The sequence below is a fragment of the Somniosus microcephalus genome, chromosome 24 (genome assembly GCF_052327205.1).
Source record: "Somniosus microcephalus isolate GS21.2 chromosome 24, FLI_Smic_1.0, whole genome shotgun sequence".
NCBI lineage: Eukaryota > Metazoa > Chordata > Chondrichthyes > Squaliformes > Somniosidae > Somniosus > Somniosus microcephalus.
Window position 1 is genome coordinate 6,179,647 of NC_141010.1, and position 14,578 is coordinate 6,194,224.

At 47.0% G+C, this 14,578-nt stretch overlaps 1 protein-coding gene across 1 annotated transcript in view; it reads right to left on the reverse strand.

The window, feature by feature from the left end:
* skap1 (src kinase associated phosphoprotein 1) overlaps positions 1-14,578 on the reverse strand; it is a 504,878-nt gene that overhangs the window by 312,518 nt on the left and 177,782 nt on the right. The window lies entirely within an intron of this gene.

The window sequence follows — 14,578 nt, forward strand, 5'->3', positions numbered from 1 at the left end:
TATCTCCTCTGGTTACCGACCCTCCTGCCACTGGAAACAATTTCTCCTTATTTACTCCATCAAACCCCCCCATAATTGTGAGCGTCTCTATTAAATCTCCTCTTAACCTTCTCTGCGCCAAGGAGAACAACCCCAGCTTCTTCAGTCTATCCACATAACTAAAGTCCCTCATCCCTGGAACCATTCTAGTGAGTCTCCTCTGCACCCTCTCCAAGGCCTCGACATCCTTCCTAAAGTGTGGTGCCCAGAATTGAACCCAATACTCCAGCTGGGGCCCATCCAGTGATTTATAAAGGTTTAGCATCACTTCCTTGCTTTTGTACTCTACGCCTCTATTTATAAAGCCCAAGATCCCATATGTTTTTTTTAACAGACTTATCAACTTGCCCTGCCATCTTCAAAGACTTGTGTATGTAATCCCCCAGGTCTCTCTGTTCCTGTACCCCCTTTAAGCCTTAGCTACCTTTTTAATCTACATCACAGCCTCTCTGTCCACAATTCTGATGACGGGAAGCAAGATACAGAAAACAGAATCTTAAAATTAGAGTTAGGCCATGCAGGAGTGAAGTCAGGAAGCACTTTTTTCTGTACAAAGGGGAGTGGAAATCTGGAACTCTCTCCCTCAAAAGGCTGTGGATGCTGGGGTCAATTGGAGCTTTCAGGACTGAGAGCGATAGATTTTTGTTAGGCAAGTATATCAAGGGTAAATGGAGTTGAGGTACAGATGATCTAACTGAATGGCAGAGCAGGTTAGAGGGGCTGAATGGCCTCCTCCTGTTCCTAATGTCCCTCTGAAGCATTTACTGCTCCATCTTGTTCAGATGCTGATTAACTCGATGCATATTTCCAACATTTGGTGTTTTTGTTTTACATTCCCAGTATTCACGGATTTTCTTTCCCAAGCCCTCAGCGTTAACCATTAATAGACCATTAAAAACACACGGACCATAGACTATCTAACGGCAGATGCCTGGCACGGAGTTTAAGACCGCAGTTCAATACCTCACAACATTGGTGCACCACTGAAACTTCACTATCGCGGTTTGCAATGCCATTAGACCAGTTCAACTGAATCACTGCCCGACTCTTGCAGCCAGCTGTTCCTGGCACATAGTATTTACTGCATAAGCACAGGCACCTACATCTTTTCCAATAGAATGCCGGCCCGGGCTGTATAAAACAGGTACAGAGAAATAAAACTCCGCAGGGAACGTGTCAAAACAGAACGGACATTTTCTACAACAATTTTGTTTTGACTTTGTTAAGAGTAGGAATAGACTGGATGTCGGGCGGTTCTCGTTTTCTCAGAGAGTAAGGAGCCTCTGGAGTGTGTTGCCGGCTGGTGTGGTGGGTGCTGACTCTTTCAAGAGGGAGCTACACCGGTTCCTGACTGGAGCAGAAATGGCATCATACAGAAGGTCAGTGTCTTTATGGGTAACATTTGGCCTGTGTGATCTCCTGGACTGGTTTCCATCATCTGAGGGGGTCAGGGAGGAATTTTCCAGTGTTTTTTCTCTTATTAGCCCCAGGGTTTTTTGCCTCTCTCAGGAGATTACATGGGTGCAGGGTTGAGGGGGGGAAAAGAGGGAAGGAGTGTCTCGCCACGATGCTCCGGCCATCATGAGTGTGGGGCAGGCTTGATGGACCAGCTGGTCTTTTCTTGCCTGCCAATCTTGTATGCAAGGACAAGGCTTTGGTTGTTATTGAAAATCCTTATTGCTCACTAAGAAGCTCAAGTGGGCGCAGCCAGAGAACGCTGGACAGATTTCTTCAAAAATTCACCCTGAGAATTCAAAATCATTAGGTGAAATTGTATTGGGGTACCACTCGACAGATCACACACTTCCCAAAAACTAACATAGGCTCCTGGAACCATAGTTGAACAAGTCAAGGTTAACACCAGTAAGAAAAAGTGGAGTTGAACCAATGTGCTTCACATGAGAATGTCCAGGACGATGCCAAGGCTGAGAAACTATATTTATGCAGAAAATCTCGAGATAATGGGGTTATCTGCACTGGAGTTGAGATTTTTTTTTAATTTACAAAGGGTTTTGATAGAGCGAATAAGGAAAGATTATTTCCTCTGCTTGGAGAAGGGTCATTAATTTCAAATCACCACCAATAAAGCGAGGAGAAGCTAGGAGAAATACTTGTATGTAGAGAGTTGTTAGGAATCCATTCCTCACTTGTTTCTCTGATGTGCCGATGATTACATCCAAGTAATACACCCTCTGTGTGTTAGTAGCCTTCTGATGCCCAGGTGTAATTTCTAAGCCAAGCTCCTTCACCAGACTTCACTGCTGGTAAACTGAATCTTCTCTTCTCAAAATAAAACCGTTGCGTGCGTTTTTAATTGCTGTTTTCTATTCATTAACATCTTTGAATTACTGGTCTTCAGTAATTCTTCCTGGATAGGTAGGTTAGTTCATCTCCTCTTTCTTGTGAGTAGCTCTGTTGGAAATCATTCGCTCTCTAATGGACAACTATAGTAAACTCGGAGTCTCTTACATGCTTCAGTCTCACTGTGCCATGATTTCTTTCTCAGGTTCTTTATACTGACAAGTCCATTCTACAATCAGTAATTTGTACTTGAAGTTATGCGAATGAAATTCTATTCTTTGGCAAACTGTCTAAAGTCAATAATTGCAAACTATGGTCCATTATCACTAAACGTCACTTGATCAAGTATTCCATGTCTTGAAGAGACAGCTTTATCGTCGTTGTGTAGTGTGCAAAGTTCTGGATAAATTCAGCAATCATCAGTAACCATCCGGTGGTCTTTCTCCAATCCCCATGAACAAAGGGTAGTGGAAATCCAGAACTCTTCCCCAACACCACCACCCCCCCCACACCCACCCAAAAAGATGTTGAGGCTGGGGGGGTCAATTGAAATTTCAAACCTGAGATTGATAGATTTCTGTTGGGCAAGGGCATTAAGGGTTATGGAACCAAGGTGGGTAAATGGAGTCAAGCCATGATCTAATTGAAAGGTGGACAGGCTCGAGGAGATGAATGGCCTCCTCCTGTTCCTATGTTTCTAGTTGGTGCCAACTCCCTGGCACTGTTGCTGCAGCAGTGGGCGAGGTTTCAGTGGTTCTGCTCATTGGTCTAGCCTAGATTTTGAACAAAATTAGTAATTTGTTCCCTAAGAGCAATATCCTGATTTATTCTGGGTCAGTGCATGACCCCCACACACCAGCTTTTTTATTATGTTTCTCCATGTCCTTATGTTCCACGTGAAACTTTTGCAGGTATTCTTCACACAAAAAAAGACCTGCATTTATATAGCGCCTTTCACGACCATAGGACATCTCAAAATGCTTTACAGCCAATGAAGTACTTTTTGAAGTGTAGTCACTGTTGTAATGTAGGAAACGCGGCAGCCAATTTTCACACAGCAAGCTCCCACAAACAGCAATGTGATAATGACCAGATAATCTGTTTTAGTGATGTTGACTGAGGGCTAAATATTGGCCCAGGACACCAGGGAGAACTCCCCTGCTCTTCTTCGAAATAGTGCCTTGGGATCTTTTACATCCACCTGAGAGAGCAGATGGGGCCTCGGTTTAACGTCTCATCCGAAAGACGGCATCTCCGACAGTGCAGCGCTCCCTCAGCACGGCACTGGAGTGTCAGCCTGGATTTTTGTGCTCAAGTCTCTGGAGTGGGACTTGAACCCACAACCTTCTGACTCAGAGGTGAAGATGCTACCCACTGAGCCATAAGATTTTTACTATTACAATCTTACTTTCTAATTCCTTGAAGTAAGGACAGAAGACATTAATATAGCAATTTAGCATGTCTCAAACATGTCCGAGAAAGCTCAGAGTCATTGCTGTCATGGAGAATGTGTAGTCCATTTGCTGTAAATTACATGAATGACCAGTTAACTCCTCTAAGTTCCAGTGCTCCAATGTGCCTTGTTTTGCTTGTGGCCATCCCTCCACCATTGTTAATTTGAGAATCTCACAAGTCTGAACCTGTTCATTCTTAAGTTGAATTAAATTCACTTTCCAGTCAGATACTGCGATAGCCATTATTACAACAATGTCGCATAAGCTTCAGTTTCCTTGAATTATTTTTTCATTGGGTTTTGCATTGTGATGAAATATGTCATTCATCAGACTCTGTATTTAACTACATATATTGTATTGCCTGCTCCGGTGTTTTACCTTGTATTGTATATAGTGCACCGCCCCCTTTCTCCCCATTGGATGTGTCGGCTCCGCCCATACCTGGCCCTACTTAAGACAAGCCCAGGCTTGTCTTGCAGCAGAACAGCAGAATGCTAGGTGAAGACACAGGCATCTTTCTTTGCTAATAAAAGCCTTGTTTTATTCAGTTAACTTTGAGTCTTGAAGTTATTGAGGCGCATCATGCATTCTTGATAGTTATAAGTTTATCCAGGTGTATATGGCACCTTCAGTTCATACCTGTGTAGCCTGATCATCGCTCTTTGTATTCGTGGTGGGCAAACATTCCACAGAGCAATTAGCAGCTTATAACAGCAGTGGAACAACATAAACTCAAACTGATTGAACCTTTCCCAAGCAAAGATAACGCATATACATTCCTTTTTGGTGCGCGCGCCAGATCGGTCAATGAACGTGATGCATCAGTGATGGGTTTTCATCAAACATCGAGCTTTGGCAGCAGCACAGTCGCCAATCCTGTCGGAGATGCATCAGCTGAAATTTTTATTGCTTTTTCAGGATCACTGAACTTGAGAACCAGGTCTTGCATGAGCAGTGTCCTGAAGCTTCCCCCATGTTTCTTCCTGCTCTCATTCCAGCTCCTTTCCCTGACCATACTTTTCCAAAGAAACTTTAGTTTGAATTTATCCAAATACTTGACCATACCCCGGTGTCAGCCGTGCCTCAGTGGGTAGCACTCTTGCTTCTGAGTCAGACAGTTGTGGGTTCAAGTCCCACTCCAGAGACTGGAGCACAAAATCTAGGCTGACACTCCAGTGCAGTACCGAGGGAGTGCTGCACTGTCGGAGGTGCCGTCTTTCGGATGAGACGTTAAACCGAGGCCCTGCGCCTGCCCTCTCTCAGGTGGATGTAAAAGATCCCATGGCACTATTTTGAAGAAGAGCTGGGGAGCTCCCCCCGGTGTCCTGGCCAATATTTATCTCTCAATCAACATCACTGAAAAAAGATGATCTGATTATTACCACATTGCTGTTTGAAGGCGCTTGCTGTGCACAAATTGGCTGCCACGTTTCTTACATTACAACAGTGACTACACTTCAAAAAGTACTTCATTGGCTGTGAAATGCTTTGGGACATCCTGAGGTCATGAAAGGCGCTATAGAAATGCAAGTTATTTCTTTATTTCGTATCAGATGGAAGGTCTATGTGGGTGCAGCAACACTGAATAGCGGAAACTTTTGTGATGAATGCTTTCACTGGTAATGGGCAGCCAACAAATGTCAGTGACTACAAACCCACATTTGCCTTAATTAGCCCAGTAACTTGAAGTACTTTCAAAAGTCCAACATCGCATTCCTGTTTGGACAAACTTCACACAATCATGTCATGCACTGTCAATGTGCTCATATATCATCAGGACGGTTTTTTGTGATGTACTCAGAAAGTGGAAGCTAGGCAGGACAGAAGAGACAAGAAACTATGTCCCACATAATGAGCACTGAACGTGCCAGGAACCTGCTTCATTCAGACTCAGTTACAGAAATCTAGAAGATTTCTAATATTTTGCATTTACAAACTGCTATAATTTAATTCTGCTGGAGATAACTCCTTTCAATAAGGTCCAGAAAAGTTTGCAATTTACCATTCTCTTTTGTCAGTGATAACTATTGAGTTCATTCAAATATTGGGAAGACCAAAGCCATTGTTTTCAGTCCCCGCTATAAACTCCGTTCCCTAGCCACAGACTCCATCCCTTTCCCTAACAGCTGTCTGAGGCTGAAACACACTGTTCGCAACCTTGGTGTCATATTCAACCATGAAATGAGCTTCCGACCACATATCCATGGCATAACTAAAACCGCCTATTTACACCTCTGTAACATCCCCCGTCTCCACCCTTGCTTCAGCTCGTCTGCTGCTGAAACCCTCATCCATGCCTTTGTTACCTCTAGGCTTGACTATTCCAACGCACTCCTGGTTGGCCTCCCATCTTCTACCCTACGTAAACTTGAGGTCCTCCAAAACTCAGCTGCCTGTGTCCTAACTCACACCAAGGAAAGCAAATGGTATGTTGGCCTTTATTGCAAGAGGATTTGAGTGTAAGTAATGACGTCTTAATGCAATTATATAGGGCCCTGGTGAGACTACACCTGGAGTATTGTGTACAGTTTTGGTCTCCTTACCTAAGGAAGGATATACTTGCCATAGAGGAAGTGCAACAAAAGTTCACCAGACTGATTCCTGGGATGGGGGGGATTGTCCTATGAGGAGAGATTGAATAGACTAGGCCTATATTCTCCAGAGTTTAGAAGAATGAGAGGTGATCTTACTGAAACATACAAAATTCTTACAGGGCTTGACAGGTAGATGCAGGGAGGATGTTTCCCCTGGCTGGGGAGTCTAGAATCTAGAACCAGGGGTCACAGTCTCAGAATAAAGGGTCGGCCATTTAGGACTGGGATGAGGAGACATTTCTTCACTCAGAGGGTGGTGAATCTTTGGAATTCTCTACCCCAGAGGGCTGTGGAGGATCAGTCATTGAGTATATTCAAGACCAAGATCGATAGATTTTTGGATATTAAGGGAATCAAGGGATATGGGGATTGTGCAGGAATGGTCGAGTTGAGGTAGAAGATCAGCCATAATTTTATTGAATGGCAGAACAGGCTCGAGGGGCCAAATGGCTTACTCCAGCTCCTATTTCTTATGTCCCTTTCCCCCTATGCTCGCTGGCCTACATTGGCTCCTAGTTAAGCAATGCCTCAATTTCAAAATTCTCATCCTTGTTTTCAAATCCCTCCATGGCCTCGCCCCTCCCTATTGCTGTAATCTCCTTCAGCCCTACAACCCCCCCACCCCATCCCGAGATATCTGCACTCATCTAATTCTGCCCTCTTGAGCATCCCTGATTATGATCGCTCAACCATTGGTGGCCGTGCCTTCTGTTGCCTTGGCCCTAAGCTCTGGATTTCCCTGCCTAAACCTCCCTGCCTCTCTACCTCTTTTTCCTCCTTTAAGACGCTCCTTAAAACCTACCTCTTTGACCAAGCTTTTGGTCATCTGCCCTAATTTCTCCTTATGTGGCTCAGTGTCAAATTTTTTGTCTTATAACACTCTTGTTAAGCATCTTGGGACATTTTACTATGTTAAAGGTGTTATATAAATTAAGTTGTTGGTTCGTCTATTCTCTTTATGGTCTCTAAGTCCTCTGTCCCATTTTTATTTTGCACACAGTGCATCCATTGCTGGGATCGCATATTTATCAACCATGATCCAGTGTTGCCCCAGGCCAACAACACAATCCTTTGAGCGAATGATTATAATCCTATAAAATGTTCCGTATTCTGTGTAACTTTTTGAGCGTGTAATGCGAGTACCCTTTTTATTCATTTGAAATTTTCACAAGGGCGATGAACTAAAATTGGCTGGAACCACTACAGATGGCAGCTGCTATTCATCGTCCACAGATGTGGCATAGGCTGCACACCTTTCTTTTGATAGTCTTCCTGCTCCCGAGAATGCCATCAATTTTATCTTAACCGCCGGCAATTTATAACAAGTTGCATTTATCTAGCGCCTTTAACGTAGTAAAACATTCCAAGGCACTTCACAGGAGCGTTTTCAGACAAAATTTGACACCGAGCCTAAGGGGATATTAGGGCAGGTGACCAAAAGCTTGGCCAAAGAGTTTTAAGGAGCGACTTAAAGGAGGAGAGAGAGGTGGGGAGGGTTATGGAGGGAATTCCAGAGCTTGGGGACAAGGCAACTGAAAGCACGGCCGCCAATGGTGGAGCAAAGAAAATCAGGGATGCTCAGAAGGCCAGAATTGGAGGCGTCAGATATCTCGGAGGGTTGCGGGGCTGGAGGAGGTTACAGAGATAGGGAGGGGCGAGGGCGTGGAGGGATTTGAAAAGGATGAGAATTTTAAGATCGAGGTGTTGCCGGACCTGGAGCCAATGTATTCTGCAATATTTTCCAATTTCCTTGTGAAGGAGATGCACTGTGAGGTCAATTTGAAGCTAGTAAGCTAGTAACTGCTGCAGAGGGTAGATTAACTCCAGATTGTCAGCTACTTACAAATCTCAGAGACACCCGGAGACCAAGGCCTGGACTTAACCTCTCCAGCCAGAGCAAGCTCCAGGATGTTCAGCTGTGATTCGTTCCTGCATTATTTGTGTTTCAGTTGCAGCTCAGACATTAAACCGAGGCCCCACCTGCTCTCTCAGGTGGGGATAAAAGATCCCATGGCACTAATCGAAGAGGAGCAGGGGAGTTCTCCCCAGTGTCCTGGGCAATATTTATCCCTTGACCAGCATCACTGAAAAAAAAATAGATTATCTGGTCATTATCACATTGCTGCGTGTGGGAGCTTGCTGTGCGCAAATTGGCTGCCGCGTTTCCTACATTACAACAGTGTACTTTTTCCAAAAGTACTTTATTGGCTGTAAAGCACTTTGGGACATCCTAAGGTCGTAAAAGACGTTATATAAATGCAAGTTCTTTCTTCTTAGGCTTCATCAGTCTCTAATCGTGAAAAATAAGCACTTGATAATTGTCTCACTATCTCGAAAATTGCTTCTACAGTTTATCATCCAGCTTGGTTCTGAAGTTATTTGGAAAACAAACAGCAAGAAAGATGCTCAATTTGCACTGGGAGAATCATGGTGATTGAAGCTGGGAAACTGGGCAAGAGCAGAGCACCGCATCCTGGGAATCGCAGGTATAGGGAAGCTAACCCTTTCGCTAACAGACTGTAGCTCTGGGAAAAATATCAAATCCAAACACAGACTGTGGCCTCTGTGTGGGGAAAAAACATTCCTGATGGTCTTCAAAGACACAAAAGAAGATTTTATAGGGTTTCCATTATGTTAGGAACCCAATTGTGAGCTCTGGATGGAATTTGAGTTGAGAGAAAGAAAAATAGCAGAGAAAAGGTTTTTAAAGAAATATTTTCAGTTAAATTGGTTCAATCGCTGTGCTTTTCTTGGTAGATTTTAATCACTTTCCGTGGTTACAGAGTTCTGATTATGTTGCAGCAGAAAGATTCTAAAAGCAGTTGATTCATTCGGTTTTTGCTTAATTGGTAGATTTTTTCCCTTAGGTACAGAGGAATTGTAGGAGGCCATTCAGCCCTTCAAGCCCGTTCCACTATTCAATTAGATTATCTCCATTTACCTGCCTTGGTTCCTTAATACCCTTACCCAACAAAAATCTACCAATCTCGGTTTTGAAATTTTCAATTGACCCCCAGCCTTAGTAGCTTTTTGGGGTGAGAGTTCCAGATTTCCATCACCCTTTGTGTGCAGAAGTGCTTCCTGATAATCACCCCTGAACAGCTTAGCTCTAATTTTAAGGTTATGCCCCCTTGTTCTGGACTCCCCCCACCAGAGGAAATAGTTTCTCTCTATCACCCCTATCAACTCCTTCAATCATCTTTCACCCCTCAATCAGATCTTAATCTTCTAAACTCGAGGGAATACAAGCCCAGTCTGTCCTCATATTTTAACCCTTGCAGCCCCGGTATCTTACTGGTCATGATGACAGTTTTCTGATATCTTGCTGTTTTAGGAATAAAGAATTAAGAGACAATCAGATAAAGGTGTGGGGCGGAAACATGCATACAACATGCGTGACTCCAGGGGGTGTGATGCAAGTGCGAAGCTTGAAATGTGGCGCAGTAGCACCTCCAGTGGTGGGAGGATGTAAATGCGAACATTGGAAATCAGAATAGAATAAAGTTTGACAGGTGGGCAAGATTTTAAATGTATTACAGATACTGTTCTTTGCATTTTTAATGAACCAGCTGCAAATAAAGAAAACAAACCCAATTTATTATGGTTGAAAACAAGTTTACATCTCACCACTAGCATACAAAGCTCACCCTGTAGACCAACAGACTTCTCAAATCTAGATTTAATCAGCTGCAGATATCATAATTACTGGTGTTAAGGGATTGTTTCTAATTTCTCAAGCACAAACTGATATTATTACACGGTAAGGTGGGGGGCGGGGGGAGGGAATTTAATAAAAATACCTATATTCCTGATCTCAGCTTGGTGTAGAGGTATGTGTGTGTGTGTGTGTGTGTGTGTGTGTGTGCACACGAGCGAGAGAATGTGAGCGAGAGTGTGTTTGGGGGGGGGGGGGTTTGCAATGTTCCGTCAAATATTTTTGCCGTGTGCGGTCCTTTTAAGTTTGCTGCGCGGCCGCACCGCAGTGTCATTTCCAGCGGCAACAGCTGGGGAGCGGACTGCACGGGACCTCACGATCGATGCACAGCCGCGCAGCTTAGGGGGAACGTTGGTGGTGTGTGTGTTTGGTGGGTGGGAGGGAGGTTAATGTGCGTGTGAGTTGGGGGGGGGGTACGTGTGTGAGAGAGTGGCAGGCATATGTGTGTGTGTGTGTGTGTGGGTGAGAGAGAGAGTGTGGCGGGCATGTGTGTGTGTGAGAGAGAGTGGCGGGCATGTGTGTGTGTGTGAGAGAGACTGACGGGCATGTGTGTGTGAGAGAGAGAGTGTGGCGGGTGTGTGTGTGTGTGTGTGGCGGGCATGTGTGTGTGAGAGAGAGTAGCGGGCATGTGTGTGTGAGAGAGTGTGGCGGGCATGTGTGTGTGTGAGAGAGAGTGGCGGGTGTGTGTGTGTGAGAGAGTGAGTGGTGGGGATTTGTGTGTGTGAGAGTGGCGGGCATGTGCGAGTGTGTGTGAGAGAGTGGCGGGCATGTGTGTCTGTGTGTGAGAGAGAGAGAGAGTGTGTGTCGGGCATGTGTGTGTTTGAGAGAGTGTGGCGGGCATGTGTGTGTGAGAGTGTGGCGGGCATGTGTGTGTGTGAGAGTGTGTGGCGGGCATGTGTGTGTGTGAGAGAGTGGCGGGCATGTGTGTGTGTGTGAGAGAGAGTGTGTGGCGGGCATGTGTGTGTGTGTGAGAGAGAGAGAGTGAGTGGCGGGCATGTGCGAGTGTGTGTGAGAGAGTGGCGGGCATGTGTGTCTGTGTGTGAGAGAGAGAGAGAGAGTGTGTCGGGCATGTGTGTGTTTGAGAGAGTGGCGGGCATGTGTGTGAGAGAGTGTGGCGGGCATGTGTGTGTGAGAGAATGGCGGGCATGTGTGTGTGTGTGAGAGTGTGGCGGGCATGTGTGTGTGTGTGTGTGTGAGAGAGTGTGGTGGGCATGTGTGTGTGTGTGAGAGTGTGGCGGGCATGTGTGTGTGTGTGAGAGAGAGTGTGGCGGGCATGTGTGTGTGTGTGAGAGAGAGTGTGTGGCGGGCATGTGTGTGTGTGAGAGAGAGAGTGTGGCGGGCATGTGTGTGTGTGAAAGAGAGTGGCGGGCATGTGTGTGTGTGGGTGAGAGAGAGTGTGTGGCGGGCATGTGTGTGTGAGAGAGTGTGGCGGGCATGTGTGTGTGGGTGAGAGAGTGTGGCGGGCATGTGTGTGTGTGAGAGAGAGTGTGGCGGGATTGTGTGTGTGCGTGGGTGAGAGAGTGTGGCGGGCATGTGTGTGCATGAGAGAGTGGCGGGCATGTGTGTGTGTGTGAGAGAGTGTGGCGGGCATGTGTGTGTGTGTGTGTGTGTGAGAGAGAGAGTGTGGCGGGCATGCATGTGTGTGTGAGAGAGCGTGGCGGGCATGTGTGTGTGTGTGTGTGTGTGAGAGAGAGAGTGGCGGGCATGCATGTGTGTGTGAGAGAGCGTGGCGGGCATGTATGTGTGTGTGAGAGAGCATGGTGGGCATGTGTGTGTGTGTGTGTAAGAGAGAGAGAGAGAGTGTGGCAGGCATGTGTGTGTGTGTGAGAGAGAGAGTGTGGCGGGCGTGCGTGCGTGTGTGTGTGTGAGAGAGAGAGTGTGGCGGGCATGTGTGTGTGTGAGAGTGGCGGGCATGTGTGTGTTTGTGAGAGAGTGTGGCGGGCATGTATGTGTGTGTGGGTGTGAGAGGGAGTGACGGGCATGTGTGTGTGAGAGAGTGGCGGGCGTGTGTGTGTGTGTGTGTGTGTGTGTGTGTGAGAGTGGCGGGCATGTGCGAGTGTGAGAGAGAGTGGCGGGGATTTGTGTGTGTGTGAGAGAGTGGCGGATGTGTGTGTGTGTGTGTGTGTGTGTGTGAGAGTGGCGGGCATGTGCGAGTGTGAGAGAGTGAGTGGCGGGGATTTGTGTGTGTGTGAGAGAGTGGCGGATGTGTGTGTGTGTGTGTGTGTGTGTGTGTGTGAGTGAGTGAGTGTGTGTGGCGGGCGTGTGTGTGTGAGAGAGGGTGGCGGGCGTGTGTGTGTGTGTGTGTGTGTGTGTGTGTGAGAGTGAGTGGCGGGCATGTGTGAGAGAGAGAGTGACGGGCATGTGTGTGTGAGAGAGTGTGTGGCAGGCGTGTGTGTGTGTGTGTGTGTGTGTGTGTGAGAGAGAGAGAGTGTGGCGGGCATGTGTGTGAGAGAGAGTGGCGGGCATGTGTGTGTGTGAGAGAGAGTGGCGGGCATGTGTGTGTGTGAGAGAGTGGCGGGCATGTGTGTGTGTGAGAGAGAGTGGCGGGTGTGGTAAACCACTGTTTGTATTCCTGTTTGTCCTGTTTGTATTCCACTGTGTACATGCCTGGACATGCCTCGACTGACTCCTCCCACAGGTCCTAGTATAAAGGTGACTGCTCCCCAGTCCTTGGTATCCTGGACCGGTCGACCACTCGAGGCAGACCTCCATTCTGTTGTTAATAAAAGCCTTTAGTTACTCTTCTAACTCTCAGTCTTTTATGAGTAATTGATAGCGCATCAGCGGGCATGTGTGTGTGTGAGAGAGAGTGGCGGGCATGTGTGTGTGTGAGAGAGAGTGGCGGGCAAGTGTGTGTGTGAGAGAGAGTGGCGGGCATGTGTGTGTGAGAGAGAGAGTGGCGGGCATGTGTGTGAGAGAGAGAGAGAGTGGCGGGCATGTGTGTGTGTGTGTGTGAGAGAGAGAGAGAGTGGCGGGCATGTGTGTGTGTGTGTGTGAGAGAGAGAGAGAGAGAGAGTGGCGGGTGACGTAATAAAACTCACTACGCACTTGGTTTGAGCATAAAGCAAGGCTTTAATCAACTTGTTTCAAAACATGGAGGTCTAGTTGTATTTCACTAGCTCCTTGTCTTACAAAATGTCCCAGGGAAGTTGGGGCCAACACCCGAGTATTTATACTCCTTGGACAGCGCCATCAGCTGGCCGTCCAGTATTATTTCATAGGTAGTTTCTCGATGATGAGATTTATGACAGCAGGCATGTGTGTGTGAGAGAGTGTGGTGGGCATGTGTGTGTGTGAGAGAGAGTGGCAGGCATGTGTGTGTGTGTGTGTGTGAGAGTGGCGGGCATGTGTGTGTGTGAGAGAGCGTGCTGGGCATGTGTGTGTGTGTGTGTGAGAGAGAGAGTGCTGGGCATGTGTGTGTGTGTGAGAGAGTGGCGGATGTGTGTGTGTGTGTGTGTGTGTGTGTGTGTGTGTGTGAGTGAGTGTGTGTGGCGGGCGTGTGTGTGTGAGAGAGAGTGGCGGGCGTGTGTGTGTGTGTGTGTGTGTGTGAGAGTGAGTGGCGGGCATGTGTGAGAGAGAGAGTGACGGGCATGTGTGTGTGAGAGAGTGTGTGGCAGGCGTGTGTGTGTGTGTGTGTGTGTGAGAGAGAGAGTGTGGCGGGCATGTGTGTGAGAGAGAGTGGCGGGCATGTGTGTGTGTGAGAGAGAGTGGCGGGCATGTGTGTGTGTGAGAGAGTGGCGGGCATGTGTGTGTGTGAGAGAGAGAGTGGCGGGTGTGGTAAACCACTGTTTGTATTCCTGTTTGTCCTGTTTGTATTCCACTGTGTACATGCCTGGACATGCCTCGGCTGACTCCTCCCACAGGTCCTAGTATAAAGGTGACTGCTCCCCAGCCCTTGGTATCCTGGACCGGTCGACCACTCGAGGCAGACCTCCATTCTGTTGTTAATAAAAGCCTTTAGTTACTCTTCTAACTCTCAGTCTTTTATGAGTAATTGATAGCGCATCAGCGGGCATGTGTGTGTGTGAGAGAGAGTGGCGGGCATGTGTGTGTGTGAGAGAGAGTGGCGGGCATGTGTGTGTGTGAGAGAGAGTGGCGGGCATGTGTGTGTGTGTGTGTGAGAGAGAGAGTGGCGGGCATGTGTGTGAGAGAGAGAGAGAGTGGCGGGCATGTGTGTGTGTGTGTGTGAGAGAGAGAGAGAGAGTGGCGGGCATGTGTGTGTGTGTGTGTGAGAGAGAGAGAGAGAGTGGCGGGTGACGTAATAAAACTCACTACGCACTTGGTTTGAGCATAAAGCAAGGCTTTAATCAACTTGTTTCAAAACATGGAGGTCTAGTTGTATTTCACTAGCTCCTTGTCTTACAAAATGTCCCAGGGAAGTTGGGGCCAACACCCGAGTATTTATACTCCTTGGACAGCGCCATCAGCTGGCCGTCCAGTATTATTTCATAGGTAGTTTCTCGATGATGAGATTT